At 37.4% G+C, this 16,309-nt stretch overlaps 1 protein-coding gene across 5 annotated transcripts in view; it reads left to right on the forward strand.

Annotated features, from left to right (window-relative positions):
• Nucleotides 1–16,309, forward strand: part of UNK (unk zinc finger) — a 38,932-nt gene that overhangs the window by 2,042 nt on the left and 20,581 nt on the right. The window contains exons 1-2 of one of the 5 annotated variants that reach the window (XM_074265162.1): nt 20–407; nt 3,770–4,028. The exons of 3 other annotated variants lie outside the window; for them this stretch is intronic. The gene's annotated coding sequence lies outside the window, so the exon portion shown is untranslated. Of the gene's footprint in view, nt 1–19; nt 408–3,769; nt 4,029–16,309 lie in introns of those variants that run through there. One more of the 5 variants, XM_074265161.1, reaches the window with a different exon arrangement.

The following is a 16,309-nucleotide window of genomic DNA, read 5'->3' on the forward strand; positions in this document are numbered from 1 at the left end:
CGTAGAGCCCCCCCGCCGCGCGCGCACGCTTGACGTCAGTGGCTAGCGTGAGTCACGCGCGCAGGGAGAGCGCGAGGCGGCCTCTACCCAACCCTCTTCTCCTTCTCCCCCTCCCCCTCCTCTTCTGGCCGGGCCTAGACCGGTTCCAACCTGATGGGGCCAGTCCCAACTGCCTCCAACTGCCACCAACCACCAGCCGGGCCAGAGGGCGGGAAAGTTGGGTGCAGTCCCCGCGGGGTTGGCTCGGGCGCGGGATGCGGTGACACACAGCTTGAGCCTGGCCTGGCCATCGAAGCCTAACTGCCCCCCGAGTCCTTCAGGCCCCACACAGTCCCTTCTTCCCCCCCTATTCCTGGGTCTTTAGTGCAACACGACGCTCAGAGATGCACTTAGGGGGCCTGGCCCGTGTAAGTCATTAGCAGCTTGTATGCTCCTTAGTCCGGAGCGTCTCTAGCTAACTGCATGCAAGCCCCGCGGGGGCCTTGCCCCCCTTGCAACTAGTATGCACATAAGCAAACAAACCCTCGTGGAGCACTTGCCCTGGCCCCTCCCCCAGTCACGTTGACACCAGGTGGGACCCTCAGGTGGCACCCACACCCACGTGAAGCACATGCACAGCTCTCTCACAGCCAGGACCCTAAAACACAGCCCCAGGAGTATGAGCTGCTGAGAGACATTGGTGGCAGTTTCTAGGTGCAGGGGGACAGGCCGAGCCATGCCCTGCAGTTAGCCAGATGGGGGAGGGGGGCCTCCTCGGATTTGGAAAGAAAGCTGAGGTTCTAGAAGCATCTAGGAAGATTTGATTTCCCCCTCCCCCCACTCCTGAAGTTGTGATGGTTGTCCCAAACTTATATGACATGACCCCTTGGGCTTCTGAGGTTTTTTGCCTGTGTAAGTGGAGTATTCAAAGCTGGACTCTAGGCTTGTTGCAAATTCCGATGCCTTTGCAACGGAGCCTTCAACAACTGCACAGCGGGGCATGCTGCAGACTAGGCCCGAGAGCAAGCACCTTTGGAAGGGAAGGGACCAAACCAGGCAGGAGGGCCCTGGCTCACTCCCCAGCTCCAGAGACGGGGCCTGTTGGAAGGACACGTGTGTCAGGGACCGGGGAAGCGGTTTGTCAGGCTCTGTGGCGGTGTCTTTGTTGGGAAATGCCGTGCTTTGGTCTGAAGCTATTGCTGCTGCTTTGATCACAGGGCCAGACTTGTGTTAAATTGGAGCCATTGTGAGTGCCAGCCCTGCCACCTTTGTTTACCCTCTCAGTCCAACTGGAGGCCCCCTTTTGTTTACAAGCTCTGACTCTCCAGTGCAGGGTAGTGGCTTTACCTTTGATGAGTTCCAGAAAATAGTATTCAAATGAGGGATAACCAGCCATCTTAATGGAGTCTTTTGCCTTAGAAATATGCTGAACCCATGCAATTAGAGCTTTTGAAAATCATTTTTAGTTGCTTGGACTTCGTTTTGCAGTGGACTATACGGAACCCCAGAATGTATTTTGAGGAATCTGAGGGATCACACTCTTGTGCTTCTGTTCTAGTAACAGCAAGACGTTAATCGTTAGAGCAGAGCTTGCTTTTGGAGTTATCTACTGAAACAAGTTATCAAATATTACAAATCACTGTGAATGTAAATGAGTGAACTTCTGAAGTGCTGCTGAGACTGATTGGATCAGGTTGTCTTTTTGCTGCCTGTGTGTCCAAATCAGTAACTGAAAGCAGATGATCGATTGTCTTTGAAAACAGAGCATCCTGTGCTTCGGTGGTATGTGATTCAATGAGCCAGAGAAGATCTTTGGAAGTCATGGCACCTTTCATAAGTCTGCCTCCAGTAATAGAGAGAGGAGCTCAGCAGGTGTCATCATTTTCAAGATCAGATTTAGACTTCCAACCTTTAACCTTTCCTGTCCTGTGACACTGGGCATGGGAGAGCATCATGCATGGGTGTGCGTGTAATTTTTGAGGGGGACGACAAAGCTAAGAATGCCATGGTTTTGATGCAGCATTTACATTTCAAACTGGAGACTGCTTTTACTTCATTTCTCATATCACGATTTCTGATTTGTTTCCAGTATGAAAAAAAATCCCTGTCTTTTCAGCCTGTTGTTTGGATTTTCTTTGATACTTTGGATTAGTCCTATCCCCAAGGCTTGCCCATTCCAATTTTTGACTATGGACCAAACTTTTTATTGTCTGCTTCATTTAAAAAAGAAAATCTCATTGCAGTGATACAGAGGAAGGAGTGCTGTAAAATTAGCTCTCATCTTCCCAAGTGTAGGCTACCTGAAGGAGCTGCACCGGTGACACATCCCCTTTGTATCTACAGAAGCAAAATTGCCTAGAATTGCCTTTTGGGGAGGGTAGGAAGGGGTTAGCTGCTAGGGTTTGTATGTTCTTGTGCTAAGGCATAAGCTTTCTTCATAAACCTAGCTAAAATGTTTGATTACAGCAAAATAATTGTTTTTCTCTGCATTTAATAAGCATTCATTCCTGTTTTAGAGGGAGTTTTTAATGTAGCATCTAAAAACATCCCAATAAAGTTTGGGCACATAGCTTACGAAAATGTAAGTCTTTAGAATTATCTCTGACTCTTTTCAGTGTATAATTTTACATATTTCTTTCAGTGCTCAGTAAATTACCAAGAGCACCAATAATAATACTCTTTCACAACCAGGAACTGTCCCCTTCCCCCACTCCCACCCCCCACCCCCATCTGATTTGCTAGATTGACTATAAAGTTGGTCTTTTATTGGGCAAGTGCAGACAGGTCTGTAAAACAATTTAAACTCATTCAAAACAAATCCATCTTGTGGTAGTGCATATTAGAGAATTGGAGTAAGAATAAGATGAAAATGTGAAGTAATTGAAATGTTTTTTGGAATTATAGAATTTATCCAAAGTTTATCTTTATCTCCTTCATGAAGGATTTTGTTATTTTAATTGTATAGTTAAAAGTTTGTTCTTGTTTTTAATTTGGAAAGCTATAAAACAATTTATGTTTCTGGCCTTGTAGATCATCTTGGCATTCAAAAGTGGTGAAAACTACACTTAATGATGGGTTCTTTCATGTATTTGTAATGCAAAGAGCATTTCATTTTTGTAAATGTAGCCCAATTAGACTGATTGTGCTTTTGAACTGCAAAGTAAAATGAAATCTAGTTCAATGTGATTTTTGGCCATTGGATATTTTTTCATATTGGACCCAGAAAATAAATGTTGTCTCAGACTCCATTTTCATTTAAGAATGTCACCCAGGTACTTTTTTAATGAGGATAGTGTAGCAGTAATTCTATAGATGGATTCTATGAATCAAATTTGCTAGCAAGTGCCTATTATATTAATGCCATGAGCTCTGCTTAATTGCATCTGATCTTGTTTTGGGAAAATCCAGTTTCCTTGGGAAATATCTTTTAAAATGTTATTGCAAATTACAGCTGTATTCTAAGTTTGTTGTTTGGTGGACAACTTGTTGCACATTGAGTAACTTTGTCATCTTAGAACCAGTATTTAACCACCTCAGTGATGATGAGTCAAGTTGCTAATAAAGAATTATGGAGGTCAATCACTGATTTTGAAAGCAACTTCCTTACATGATATAAATTAAGAATTCAGTTTGATCTTATTAGTCAGATACCCACAGTGCCTATTAATAGGAATTAAATGCCCATATTAAGGAAAAATAGGTTCTTAAGAATAGTACATATCTGCTATATCTAAATTAATGATTAAAGTCAAGATTTGCTTAATGGTTAAGTTTTTTTGTTTTAATCCAGCTATGTTAGATACTAAAGAAGGCTTCCCCACAATCCATATGCATCTGCTTTGGCTGATGGTTTCTATCAACCTTCAAAAGACTGTGACTTATTGGTGAGGGCAGCTGGACAACTCTCAGAACAACTTAGAGAAATCCACCATGGGCACACTCTATAAAGGAGCTCCTTCTCTGGAAAGTAGCGCCCCAGATAAGTGCACAAAAGCAAGACACCCTCGTGGACCTACTTCCTCCCGCTTTCAACACCCTGATGCCTGAAGGTGAGGTCTCCTTCCTGTGTGTCTTAGAAGCCATGAGCACACTTTGAGAATTAAACCCATAGGGAGAGCCTGGGTGAATCACAGTTGCAGTCTTTCCACTGAGGGTCTTAGGTAAAGGTTGTTTTTCTTGGCAGGAAAGAATTTAGATCTGAAGATGGTTAATGTAAGAATGCATTTGAAGAGACATAATTCTGAGCTATGGACTAGTCCAAAGATAAGTTATTTCCCCAATCAGGAGGTCATTTGTATTTTGAAATCATAATCTTAGACAGTTAAAACCAATTCTTTTAAATTTTTTCCTTTTCTATTTGTGATATGGGATTCATTGTGTACATGTAGTAACCATCAGGTAAAGACTGATCTTTGCCCAAATGTCATGGAGTCAGTCTTCATGTAGCCACTTAACTTTGTTACTACTACAGAAGATATCCCTTACTCTAGGCAGTCATCTTCTAAAAATTAAATTATTAATTATTCTGCCGAAAGCCCAATATCATTGACTTGATTAGAAAGACAACAAATACTAACTGGTTTATTTGTGCCTTTCTCCTTCTTTATCCCTTTGACCAATGGTATCCCCTACTTTTCTAGAAAAATGCTTCTATTGTGCTAAATTTTTATGATTTTCTTTGGTTATGAAATGTCAGTTCATAGTAAGACTGAGGACAGCAGACATGTATATGAAACCTAAATTGTCTCTGGTCCTTTCTCTTAAGAGAGAAAAAATTAGTCTTTTCTCTATACTTAGCTGAAAATGAATTGTGTTTATTTACTCCTGGGGTTTGAAGGGGAAGTTTGCACTCCTACTGGATACTCAGCAGACTGCTTTTTTCAGTTGTTTTAAAGGTACATTTGGGGCATTCATTAAAAATGGTCCATGTGTATTGTTTAAGATGAAGTTAGTGGCTATAGTATTTTAAGTTTAAAAAAACTAATCAGAACCATTGTCTCTGTCTCTAAAATCCCTCAACTTTCCCCCCTTTTTTCTTTGCCAGTTTATAGAGTTTGACAGCAGTGTCAAGAACTGATGAAAAGGAGAAGATGGAAAGGAGTCTAGCATCTTAAAAATCTCATAGCATTCTCTGTAATGTGACCCTTTTCATTTAATTAAGAGATAAAGAAGATACTGTGGCCTGGGAGATCTGTCATCAAGTCAGATTTGAGTTTATTGACATGTTGCTTCCCCTTCCTCCTATTTTTCCCCCTGTTCTTCATCTTTGAATCACTTTATGATAATGAAAATCAGTTAATAGTTGAAATTACATATGATCAGCATAAATTGTTAAACATGACTCCTAAAGAGTGGGAGTCAGAAGGAAAAAGGACCAGGTTTATATCTTGCTTATTGACTTATATATCAGCATGCTCAAAGAGATGGTTAAGGAGGATAAGTTTGATAGATTCTCCTTTGGTGTAATTTTATTGATTTGAGGGGCTTATAAATCTTTTCTCAATCTAACTAAAGCACACACATTTGCTTTAATTGCTGCCAGGTGCTAACAAGTGCCAGGTGTGTGATAGTTGTGACTTAACAACTTTAGTATTTCAGGATTGGTGTGAACCAGGTGCACAGAGATGATATAAACAAGATTAAATAGTTACACTTTATAAACAAAAGTAAATCATTTGTATGTCAATAATGCTTAGTAATTAGTGTGTGAAATGAATATTAAATACTCAACTATATTATGCAAAATAATACTTAAAATGTTTCTGCTCATCCACAAGAGATACTTTAATGTCCTGTCTTAACCTGAACTCCAGTTGTCACTGATGCTTGGTACTACTCTTTGTCTTTCAATTCTCTGTTGTAGCTGAGAATTTATTAGCTTAACTAGGGTGATTTTATTTTATTTTTTAACCTATAATCAGCCTCTAGCCCCAAATTGTCCACACTTAATTTTTCTTTGAATACTTTTATACCTTACTCCCTTGAAATTTCTTCTTTTGAGCAGCTCCAGTCAGAATATTGTTTTTACTGGAACTCAACACCAAAACAATTCCCTGGCTTCACTACTGAATACCTTTAGAAATGTATCCTTAAAAAATGGGCATATTCAGAGTTGTGATCCCCTTGCTTATATTAGACTTTTTTTTTTTTCAGGTCTTGTCAGAACTGCTCTGTAACTGCAACTTCCCTAATAATTCCCTTTCTCCTCATACTATCTATCAACTTTGCTGATTTAATTTGAGAAGCTGGGAGTGGATTTTAAATTGATGTATTTCTTGGGCCAGACACATCTTTTCCTTCAACAGACCATATAAAGTATATGTAACAATATATCTGATTAACCAAATATAATAAAATAGATACAAAGTTGGATTTTGTCACACCTTGCATGAGCTGAAATAGTGCTTAGTGACTTGGGGGGAGTCTCTCATCAGTTGAATCAAGTTGCTAATTTGTAAATTTGAGAACAAATAGATTGATTTTTCACAAACTTGATACCATGAAACAAGGGACTGATAAAAGTGGGCTAAGTTTTAGAAACTGCCAGCATGTGTACCTTTTTTTCACTACTGTTTCTAGTTTTAGGACCAGAGCAGCCCATCTGCCTGTTTCATTTGTTATAGTGATAGAGAAATGTAGTCCTTCAAAAATGGGCATATTCTGTATATTATGCTGTAAATTTCCAAGACAGTTTTGTGCTTCTAAGAAAGTTTTCTCTAGTCCTAAGCCCTCATTATATTCCCTCTTCAACTCTCATGCTCAAAGGACGCCGTCAAGATCATCTACACTGATAAGTTCCTTTAAAATACTCATTGTACTGAGTAATCTTGAGTCCATCACAGCTTTCTGATCAGTTTAGTAGAACTCTGGACTGCAGTCTGGGCTCTATTGTTAATTAGTTGTTTGATTTGCAACAAGTCATTTTACTTCCTGGAATTTAAAAATTGGACTAGATAATTCTTAAGGTTCTTTTCAGTTCTAATGTTAGATTTATTGTTCTAAATCTCTGCAACCTGTTATTAGGCATCAAATTGGAATGGCTTACACAAATAATGTCTCTACTCTTAAGTCAGAAATCCTTTCCTTGGAACGCTTAACAATTGCCACAATTTATTTGATGAGCTAAGAATTGGTTATTGGCTTATTTTAGTGGATCATGAATTATTTCTATTCTTTTGTATTTGTATATATGTGTATATAAGTATGTTAAGTATGTAAGTACATATAAGGACTTTTAAAGAATATACATGGAAATGGTTGTGAATATAATGCTAATAGCTTGGGAAAATTAGGGTTAAATCCTTCCTCAGCTAATCACTCAAAAATGAGGAATGATTTTCAGTAATGTTTTTAACTGTTTTAAACAAAACAGTGTTTTTAAAAAAAAATTAGACATTTTAGACTATTTAGACTTTAAAGAAGATATCTAGTAAAAATAGTGAATTACTTTGATTTTGGGGTAATTGTTTTATAATTTTTTCAAGATATTTTCAGAAGCAAACATTTCATGGTACTTGGATATTAAGGAATTTTAAATTCCTAATTCCTCAACACTTTCCCCCTCTTCCTCTCCCTTACCAATAAATGTGCCATAAGCTCTTGTTCTAAATTTCTTTTCAGGAACAGATTTTGATGTAGAAAGAATGCTCATTGAATAAAATGAATATTGACTAATAAACATTCAGAACTATAGACAATACCAATACACCCTTTAATGATAGTTATCTACTTGCATTCTTTCCTTTGGTGCTAATTATAGGATCACGTCATGACAAATTCAACAAGGAATTTTTGAGAATAGGTCATCTTTTTTTTCTCCAGTTTCATCATAGAGTATATATATCTTAATTAAAAAAAAAAAAACAAATTCAATTTTTTCAAGGATAGTAATAATGCTAAATAATAATTGCTTGATAGGGGTAAATGTATTGTGAATTATCTTATCTCATACTATATACTTGTGCTTTCCATTTGGAGCCTTTCTTCTTTCAAAGTGCTTGTGCAAGACTTTGATCAGGAATCTCTGGCCAACTGTACAAGTGCTTCTTGTCCATCTTCAGCTACTCTGGAAAATAAGGATGTGGTTCTCATTTTTAATTGGTTGCTCTGAGTAAGTGGTCTCATTTGCTGTCCATGTTCCTGATTATGAATTCTCTGCTTATTGGTGAATTCTTAAAAAATATTAGATTTAAATGTACATCTCTCCTAAGCCCTCCTTTTATATTTGGATTTCACATAATACTTTTTTATAGTCCTTCCTCTTATATCAGTTCTCCAAAAACCAGATACTTCTCCCGGGTAGTTGGCTCTAAAGAATCACTTCAAATTTTACATCCATTGTAATAATATAAATTTAAGACTTTTTCAATAAAGGTGTTACTAGCTTCAGATATGATCAATAACAATTTTATGATCAAGGTTCTACAAAAGGACTTTCCAATGTATTTAAGAATTATACTTATTTTAATTTTTCATATTTGCAAGATGAGATATATCTCATCTCTAAAGGAGCAATTTGTTCTTTAGCAACATATCTAGGGTAGTCTCCCTATTAAGTTTTCAGTTATATGCCTAGATTATTTTTAGAACGAGCCTAGGCAGAGGAAAAGATGTAGTTCACCTAATGGTCTTTCATATATCTCCAGGAGTAATTATTTGGAAGAAGCAGAACTAGAGAGATGATATTTTTTGTTGGCTTCCCCATGTATGTACCAAGCCCGAAGCATTAGGACCTCAGTCTTAGAAATATAAAGATTGGGAATAGATGATGACATATAGCTAGAAATTATTTTAATCATTGTGAAGAAAGCACTTTAAAAGAAAAAAAAATCAGTTAAATTTTTTTTTTTTTACTAAAGGAGAAGAGTGTGTGTGTGTGTGTGTGTGTGTGTGTGTGTGTATTTAAAAATTTTTATTCCATTTTTCTGCTATGTTAGTGATTTACTCTGGCATCACTGATCATAAAGGACATTAAAAAAAAAGACTATGTATTTGAGCTCTCAAAATAATTGGCTGTTTTACCTCACTCCCCCACAAAAATTAATTTAATAAATATCTAGTCCCTCTCCTAAGAGTTTTCTGTTAAATGCTGGAGATAAAAAATTTAGTTAAGAAATATTCCTTATCTTCAGGGAGTTTGTCGTCAACAACAGTTGAATCTAAAACAATATTACTAGATGGAGGAGATGTAAAGTATTATGTGAGATTTGAGGGGAAAGGATCAGAGAAGAATGTAGAAGTTAGCTTTGGGGTTGAATTATAAAGGATGAATTTGATAAATATGGTGAAGGAAAACATTCCCAAAAAGGAAACAATGGTATGAGTAAAGACAGAGGCAGCAGGAGAGTATAAGGGTGTATTAGGCAACTAGAGTAGTCTGGTTTGGCTGAGGTACTCTCTAGAGCAGTGGTCTCCAAAGTAGATGTGTGCAAGACAATTTGTTGGGGGGCTTGAAGAAAATAGATTTGGAGAGAGGCACTGTGTGTGTACCACCTGCCACTGCTCCATCCATTTGATGGTCACTCACATAACTCCTTCCCATTTCAGCCTCTTCCCCTTGCCGTTGTGCTGCACTGCCTGGGGAATCCTTTTAGGCAGACTGTGTAGCAGCTTTCTTCACCCACCCTACCCCCTTCCTCTGCTTGGATAGTTCAAACCGGAAAGGTATTTCTATCATCATCACTGCCTAGGGCAGTCAACTTACTTATCCTGGTATAAGTATAATTGCATTAAATCAAGGAGTTTTGTGTTTGCAAGAAAACTTCCAAGGCAGAATTACCTGATTCCCACAGTCCCTTGTCCAAGGCTTTTCTCTCCTCTCTCCCAACTTCCACCCCTCCCCCCCACCCCAGGAGAACAAGGGAGGCTTGAGCTATTTGGTAGAAGCTGAAGCAAGAAGAGTCCAGAGGAACAGACACAACAGCTTTTGGGAGTCATCGAAGATTGCTGCCAGTGAACTTGGGACATATGTAGCTAAGCATAAAATGTTTTCTCATATATACAGTCCCACTAATTCCTATCTTCCCCCATCTAAACTCTGCCCTCTGCCATGTGGAAACAAAGAAAGATCTACTACTATGAAACCAGGACCCATGTGGGCATCTCTGCATCTGCCTTACCACTGCTCCTTTCTTCCTCTCTGTAGCTACATTCTCGACCTAGGATCTGACCTCCAGAGTCTGTCCCCTCAACTCCTAATATGTGGAAGATAGAAATTTATTAGTGGATAAGACTGAAAAATGAGTGCCACGATTTAATAAGTGTAGCCAATGATGTACCTCTTCCATTTGTATCTTCATATCTCTGAGGCAGTTTTTTTCAGCTTTGACAACCATTAATAAAACCAAGTTTGGAGGGGAGAGGGGACTTGAACTTAGAACCTGATCTTTGAATTGTAGTATTACAAAAGCTTAAAACAAGATTTTCCAAAATAATAGAGCATATTCAATCAAATTGCTATCATTAAAAAATGTTATATTTTTAGTGAGAGCAAAAAGATTTGGTGCCATTAATATGGAAATTTTTAAAAAATTGTTTATTTCATCTTTATCTCATCCTCAATTTCTAATTTTCTGTATGTTTTATAATGTACAAAATAAAACAGTATATGTCATATAATTTATAAATAAATCTACATAGATTGAGGGTTCATGCTCAAAGAAATGTTTTCTTTTTCCTGATGGACTATGTGATCCAAAAAGCTTGGAGACCGCAGTGCTCTAAATGTAGGAGAATAATATGAGAGAAGCCAAGAAAGGTAGAGGTGCCAGGTTGAATGCCAGAAATCAGGCTTTACTCGAGCATGATTTTTCAGCAAAATAATTTTGTGACTAGATGTGCACAAGGAACATCTAGTAGTGTAGGATAAAGAAAGCCGGGGAATGGGTGGAAGTACACTAAATCTACTCTACAATTTCAGCCATATCTAAAACCCTTTCTAATTATCATTGTTCAAATTTCACAGCTTTCAACAAATATCCTCTTCCCTGCCTTCTACCCTTTCAATCCAACACACAGGATTTTTGGAAAACCTAGTAAGATAGAGATTTGAGGATCCTTTTCATCTCAAAAACTGATTCTTCAATTTAAAGGCTAATTGACAATATAAGTATGACTCAATCAACATAGTTAATTCACATTGTATTAATGAACTAGGGAATTCCCTTGCACTTGAAGATGGTTCAAATCACCTCACTGAATATTAACAAAGAAAACCTAACACTTCATAGATAATTGAGACCTATTTAGGATGATTGCTATTAAATTGGAAATATAAATTTGAATTCCAAGTTGAATTTAGAATTGGGGAAGCAAAAACTGGAGATTATTTTAGCTTACTAAAATAAAGTTTACCAATGTGGAGAAAATGGATAACAAGTGAATAATTTTGTGCTAAAGTATAGATAACTGCTTTGTTTTGGTTTGAAGTTAACTGCTAGCAGAAAAGCACCATTCTTCTTCTACTTGTTCCCTTGCCTTGTCCATCTTCTCCCACCTCTTTTGGGTCGAAATTTTTCCCATGTTGGCCATATCTTACCTTAACTTTTCCCAAATCACTGAAAGCTTGTCAATATCACACTATTAAAATTCTTCTGGGTCTCAGTGACCTTTGGTGTGGAGTACTAATATTCCCATATCCCTTAATAATGTGTGGAGAACTTGGAGGTGAGAAAAGAAAACTGCTTTCTAAAGATGGTTTCTAGGTATTTTTAGGACCTATAGGACTATTTGGAGTAGTTATTTGAATTGGCAAATGGATATCATCTGTAGTTTCTCAGGCCCAGGGATTTAAGACCTTTGGAACAGGAAAAATTTTTGAATGATTACTATCTCTTGTTGAAACACAATCTGGAGTTTTGCTGCAGTTCCTGAAAAGTTCTGGTTTCTAAAGTGGATTTCAGCATTTCCCACTAGAGAATTCCTTAAAATAAACAGCCAATTCTGGTATATAGAAGAATTGATGATCCAGACCAAATGATCATGAACCACCCAGCCTGCTTTTTTATTGGTGGGGGGAAAGGTGGAAAGGGAATGTTCTTTTTCTATTCCCCTGTCCCCATACACTTGCCTAAGATTATTAGGGAAAGGAGAGAAAGAAACCCAAGCAATTTTGTTCCTAGTTATAGTTGTTGGTGAAAGGGTTATTTGTAGTTTTAAGTGAAAGTTTTGGATTTTTCTGTCCTCTGACTAAAGGTACAAAAGATTAGGTAATCTTATAATTTTTGGTCTGGAAGAGACAAATATTCTCTTTTGACTATCCCAATTCAATTCAACTAACAATCACTTAACCATGTTATGTGCAAGATACCTTCTAGGCTCTAGGGATACAAAGAGAAAACAGTTCCTGCTCTTGGGGTTATAGGAGGTTTATGTAAATAATAATACCAGGTAATTTGATGAAGGGGAAAAACACCAAATAAATGGGGAGGAAATCAAGGAAGGGTTTGATGTGGAGGTAGTAGCTGAGCTGAATTTTAGAAGACAAGATTCTTGGGAGACACATGAAGAAGAAACATGTTACAGCTCTGGAAAACATCCTGCTATCTGGAGAGAGGATAAGGAGTGTTGAATTCGAGGATCATTAGTCCATTTTGGCTGGAATTCTTTCTTGAAGGATAGTGATATGAAGATTAAAAAAGTATGTAAGAATCAAATTGTGAAAAACCTAAAGTGCTAAATTGAATTCTGTTTTTAGATTTGAGGCAATGATGAGTCAAAGATCTTTGACCAAGGGAGCAGCAGGTTAGACCTCAGCATTTGCTAATTATTTAGGCAGCTTCATGGAAGATGGATTAGAAAGGAGAGAACCTGGAAGCAGGTAGTATAGCTTGAAGGTTGTTGCTACAGTCTAGGCTGTAAATGGTGGAAGTCTGAAATATACAGTGGTAAGTGTGTGAATGAAAGGAGACATACAAGAGATGTCATGGAGATAGACAAGGTTTTGTAATTGATTAAGCTTGAAAGAATGAAGAAGAGGGAGATTGTGAACTTGGTGACCAGGAAAATAATCATTTTTTTTTCCCTCAGTATTTTATTTTTCCAAATATACAGTTTCTAGCATTCATTTTTATTATTTTTTTTTAGTTAAGAAAAAACATTTTTTTATTATAGCTTTTTATTTACAAGATACATGCATGGGTAATTTTTCAGCATTGACAATTGCAAAACCTTTTGTTCGAATTTTTCCTCTCCTTCCTCCCACCCCCTCCCCCAGATGGCAGGTAGACCAATACATATTAAATATGTTAAAGTATATGTTAAATACAATATATGTCTACATGTCCATACAGTTATTTTGCTGCACAAAAAGAATTGGACTTTGAAATAGTGTACAATTAGCCTGTGAAGGAAATAAAAAATGCAGGCGGACAAAAATAGAGGGATTGGGAATTCTATGTAGTGGTTCATAGTCATCTCCCAGAGTTCTTTCGCTGGGTGTAGCTGGTTCAGTTCATTCTTGCTCTATTGGAACTGATTTGATTCATCTCATTGTTGGAGATAGTCCTGTCCATCAGAATTGATCATAAACTATTGTTGTTGAAGTATATAATGATCTCCTGGTCCTGCTCATTTCACTCAGCATCAGTTCATGTAAGTCTCTCCAAGCCTCTCTGTATTCATCCTGCTGGTCATTTCTTACAGAACAATAATATTCCATAACATTCATATACCACAATTTATTCAGCCATTCTCCAATTGATGGGCATCCACTCAGTTTCTAGTTTCTGGCCACTACAAAGAGGCTGCCATAAACATTTTGGCACATACAGGTCCCTTTCCCTTCTTTAGTATTTCTTTGGGATATAAGTCCAGTAGTAACACTGCTGGATCAAAAGGTATGCACAGTTTGATAGCTTTTTGAGCATAGTTCCAGATCATTCTCCAGAACGGCTGGATGTATTCACAATTCCACCAACAATGTATCAGTGTTCCTGTTTTCCCACATCCCCTCTGCATTATTTTTCCTTGTCATTCTAGCCAATCTGACAGGTGTGTAGTGGTATCTTAGAGTTGTCTTAATTTGTATTTCTCTGATTAATAATGACTTGGAGCATCTTTTCATATAGATAGAAATAGTTTCAATTTCTTCGTCTGAGAATTGTTCATATCCTTTGACCACTTATCAATTGGAGAATGACTTGATTTCTTATAAATTAGAGTCAATTCTCTCTATATTTTGGAAATAGCATTCATTTTTATAAGATTTTGTGTTCCAAATTTTTTTTCCCTCTTAACATTTCTCCTCCCCAAAGCAGTGAGCAATATGAATGATATAGGTTAAACATGTATAATCCTTTTAAACACATTTCCTTATCTATCATATTGTAATAATGGCAGTTATAAGAGAAATAGAAAAGTTTGGTGTAAAGAAGACTTAGAAAACGCATCAGTTGTGTTTTGTAATTTTTGATTATGAAATGCAAACAAGTAGGAAGTGTCCAATAAACTTTTTCCCCCCCCAAAGCTGGGGTTAAGTAACTTGCCCAGGGTCACACAGCTAGGAAGTGTTAAGTGTCTTGAGACCAGATTTGAACTCTGGTCCTCCTGAATTCAAAACTGGTGCTCTATCCACTGCGCCACCTAACTGCCCCCCAATAAACATTTGATAATGGAGAATGGTAGTTCAGGAGGAAGGGTATAGAGAATAGAATACAGAATTATATAAAATAGAATGGTTACATATAATTGGTGGCTCAGAAGGAGTGCTTGGATAGTTAGGAGAACCTGAAAAGAACAGGATCTAGAAAATAGAGAGGGTGTAGGAAAACTGAGCATCAGTGGAAAGCTGCCAAAAGGAAAGGGAAACAAAAGATTGTGAAAAAGCTATTGAATACAGCACTTAAGAGATTCACTTCATTTCAGTCCCCCTAGCATTTGTTCAACACTTCTTCTTTATTAGGAACCTGAAGTAGGAAGGTAAACCAAGAGTCTCTGCCCTCAGGGAGTTTATATTTTTTACACAGGATATGGTTATGAGTCAGGATGCTAAAGACTTCTATTCAGATCCAGCTTGAACCATTATGTAACATGTGAAAAGTTTTTCCAGATTAATTTCAGAGGTAGACTAAACACTAATCTTAGAGTTAAAAAATAGTTTTGTGAATTTAAACAAGTAGAAATTCATCAGTATTGAGAAAATATTTAGAATGATAAATAGAGAGAGTAAAAGAGTTGGGCAGACATGATTGTGTTTATAAGTACAGGATAAGTAATAAGAGAAGGATAGATTGAAAATGAGAGAGGTAGGACAGAGAATTATTGATGGAATAACAGCCCAGAGGATGAAAGAGGAGAGGATGGGATCCTACAACTGGAGGAGCTAATCTCAACAAAGAGATAAGCCATTTCATGCTCAAGTTTAAAGGAAAGGCAAATTGATGCTTAAGTGAAGTGAGTAGAACTGAGAGAACATTGTAACCAGCAACAAAAAGATTATGCGATGATCAACTGTGACTGACTTGGCTCTCTTCAATAATGAGATGTGAAAAGAGCAATCTGTATCCAGAGAGAAAACTATGGTGACTAAATATGGATCAAAGCATAGTATTTTCACCTTTTTTGTCGTTGTTTACTTGTTTTTTTTTTTTCTTTTCATTTCCCTCCCTTTGATCTGATTTTTCTTGTGCAGCATGATAAATGTGGAAATATGTTTAGAAGAATTGCACATGTTTAACCCATATTGAATTTAACCTATATTGAATTACTTTCTGTCTAGGAGAGAGGGAGGGAGGAAGGAGGGAGAAAAATTTGGAACACAAGGTTTTGCAAGGGTGAATGTTGAAAACTCTCTTTGCCTGTATTTTGAAAAATAGGAAGCTATTATTTAAAAAAAAAAAAGTTTCGAGGAAAGGATGAGAAGATCTAGGAGAACAAATGTTTTGACATGTGGATGAGAGGAAATGAAAAGGAGTTTAGGATTATCCTAAGTAAATTAGGATATCAAGTTATCTACTACATGGAGGCAAGAGAAGTTTGGGAGTAACTTCTGTGTAACAAGGAATCACAACCTAAAACTGATATACAAATTGTTATAAAAAGGCTGGGGTCCAATTGAGGATCAGTGGTATCAATATATAGTGGTCTCAGCATGAAGTTGTTATTCCCTCCAGGATAGCTCAGCAGCTCCAGAGTAAGAGCTGAGAAGGCAGAATGAATTGGTGACCCAGGGCTGGGGGCACAAGGGTGGGGCTAGTAGATGGATAAAAGCACAAGTGATGTGAGAATATCTTATTGAAGGGGGGTCAGGGATGTTGGAGGAAAGAAGTAGATGATGAAATGGGAGAAGAGAGGGAAATGAAAGGTAAAGAAAGAGAATCAGGTAAATAGATGA

Source organism: Sminthopsis crassicaudata, chromosome 4, assembly GCF_048593235.1.
Source record: "Sminthopsis crassicaudata isolate SCR6 chromosome 4, ASM4859323v1, whole genome shotgun sequence".
Taxonomy (NCBI): Eukaryota; Metazoa; Chordata; class Mammalia; order Dasyuromorphia; family Dasyuridae; genus Sminthopsis; species Sminthopsis crassicaudata.